Below are 2760 nucleotides of genomic sequence, written 5' to 3'. Positions count from 1 at the left end.
GTGAATTCACCTTAAGATGTCCAGTGGAACAACCACTTTACAATAGTACATCTATATCTTTTTTTTTTGGGGGGGGGGGGGTTAGAAGGATTACTTTATCCTATCCCAGGTATTCCTTAAAGAGGTGGGGTTTCAGGTGTCTCTGGAAGGTGGTGATTGACTCCGCTGTCCTGGCGTTGTGAGGGAGCTTGTTCCACCATTGGGGTGCCAGAGCAGCGAACAGTTTTGACTGGGCTGAGCGGGAACTGTGCTTCCGCAGAGGTAGGGAGGCGAGCAGGCCAGAGGTGGATGAACGCAGTGCCCTTCTTTGGGTGTAGGGACTGATCAGAGCCTGAAGGTACGGAGGTGCCGTTCCCCTCACAGCTCCGTAGGCAAGCACCATGGTCTTGTAGCAGTTGTGGGGGTGCTTTGCTGCAGGAGGGACTAGTGCACTTCACAAAATAGATGGCATCATGAGGGGGGGGAAGTATGTGTATATATTGAAGCAACATCAAGACATCAGTCAGGAAGTTATAGCTTGGTCGCAAATGGGTCTTCCAAATGGACAATGACCCCAAGCTTACTTCCAAAGTTGTGGCAAAATGGCTGAAGGACAACAAAGTAAAGGTATTAGAGTGGCCATCACAAATCCCTGACCTCAATCCCATAGAAGATTTGTGGGCAGAACTGAAAAAGTGTGTGCGAGCAAGGAGGCCTACAAACCTGACTCAGTTACACCAGCTCTGTCAGGAGGAATGGAACAAAATTCACCCAACTTATTGTGGGAAGCTTGTGGAAGGCTACCCGAAATGTTTGACCCAAGTTAAACAATTTAAAGGCAATGCTTCCAAATACTAATTGAGTGTATGTAAACTTCTGACCCACTGGGAATGTGATGAAAGAAATAAAAGCTGAAATAAATCTGCTTTTAAAATAAATTCTCTACTATTATTCTGACATTTCACAATCTTAAAATAAAGTGGTGAATCTAACTGACCTAAAACAGGGAATTTTTACTAGAATTAAATGCCAGGAATTATGAAAAACTGAGTTTAAATGTATTTGGCAACAGTGTATGTAAACTTCTGACTTCAACTGTGTATATATATACTGCCTTCATTTCCCAGAACATGAATAGACTGATGTGTTTCAGAAGAAAGGTTTTGTTTCTAGCCATTTTGAGCCTGTAATCGAACCCACAAATGCTGAAGCTCCAGATACTCAACAAGTCTAAAGAAGGCCAGTTTTATTGCTTCTTTAATCAGGACAACAGTTTTCAGCTGTACTAACATAATTGCAAAAGGGTTTTCTAATGATCAATTAGCCTTTTTAAATGATCAACTTGGATTAGCTAACACAACGTGCAACTGGAACACAGGAGTGATGGTTGCTGATAATGGGCCTCTGTACACCTATGTAGATATTCCATAAAAAAATCTGCCGCTTCCAGCTACAATAGTCATTTACAACATTAACAATGTCTACACAGTATTTATGATCAATTTGATATCATTTTAATGGACAAAAAAATATTATTTTCTTTCAAAAACAAGGACATTTATATGTCACCCCAAGCTTTTTAATGGTAGCGTATACATTTACACAAAAAAATATATGGGGGATTGGAAATGATAACAAATTGGTTCAACGGCAGGGAGTATCATGTTACAAAAACATCTGATTACAGAATATAATAATGTTTTGATGGCAGTGATTTGGAAATAATTTCAGTAATGATGGCCTTCGTCTTCCAGCTGTGTTGTGAGATAGCCATAAACAGAATCTCTCTCTCTGATGCAGTGTGGACTGTATCGCCATGGAGACTGTATCATGGCCTTTTATGACCCAATACCCCAGCCGCCACCATGTCACAGATGTTGTGGGCATGGTCTTCTCTGGAGCCCCCCGCCACCACCATGCATGACCTATGGTCTCAACCTAGGAGGAGAGCAAAGGGTTAACCTATTACACACACACACACACACACCTCTTCCATGCGCAGTCTCTTGGCCACGGGTTTAGGGATCCTCCTGTATAGCAGATCATCTGTCTTCTTCGCCGCCAAGTCCAGCTTCTTCTGTTTCTCCAATCACCACAGGGGGCAACAGAGAGGAGTAACAGCACTGAGTCAATCTGACCATAAACATACCGTAGGTCGCACCCTATTCCCTTTATAGTGCCAGTACCAGGGCTCTACTGGACTCATGCATACTCAGGTCGTTGATATAGAAACCGGTTTTAAACATGGCACTCAGACTCTCCTTCCTGTAGAAGTACACACACACAGATCCCAGAGCTATTAGCTTTAGTTCAGTGAGCTAACACTGTCTAGAGATAAACATGAACATGCCTATGTTATTACCGGTATGCAGAAATTAGCACCTGTAAACAGAGAAAGGAAAAACCATTGTAGAGCATTGTGCATCTGCATTGCTCTGTGGGGTTTTAGGCTGGGAATCTGTAAAACACTTTGTGATGTTAAAAGGGCTTTATAAAATAAATGTGATTGATTGAGTGTGGGTGTATTAAGGTAATTTGACTAAGTAATGTTGTAACTTGTAATGTCACAGGACGGCTCATAACAATGTCTGAAAAGGAGTAAATGGAATGGTATCGGACACATGGAAACCATGTGTTTGACGTGTTCGATACCATTCTATTCATTCCGTTCCGGCCATTACTATGAGCCCATCCACCCCAATTAAGGTGCCCCCGGACACCTGTGAATTTACTCCAGAGAAGAACACTCACTGGCCATTTAGCTGTACAAGAACCAGACTG

At 42.4% G+C, this 2760-nt stretch overlaps 1 long non-coding RNA gene across 1 annotated transcript; it reads right to left on the bottom strand.

The window, feature by feature from the left end:
• Positions 1-1384: 1384 nt before the first annotated feature.
• On the bottom strand, positions 1385-2461 carry LOC106611911 (uncharacterized). Its single transcript, XR_001330181.2, has 3 exons — positions 2362-2461; positions 2129-2244; positions 1385-1917 (listed from the first exon to the last, which is right to left on the bottom strand). It is a non-coding gene; the product is annotated as an uncharacterized LOC106611911 (long non-coding RNA).
• Between the last annotated feature and the right edge of the window lie 299 nt (positions 2462-2760).

Source organism: Salmo salar, chromosome 09, assembly GCF_965601325.2.
Source record: "Salmo salar chromosome 09, fSalSal1, whole genome shotgun sequence".
Taxonomy (NCBI): Eukaryota; Metazoa; Chordata; class Actinopteri; order Salmoniformes; family Salmonidae; genus Salmo; species Salmo salar.
Note: the sequence above shows the minus strand (reverse complement) of the source record. Positions and strands in the feature narration are given on the sequence as shown.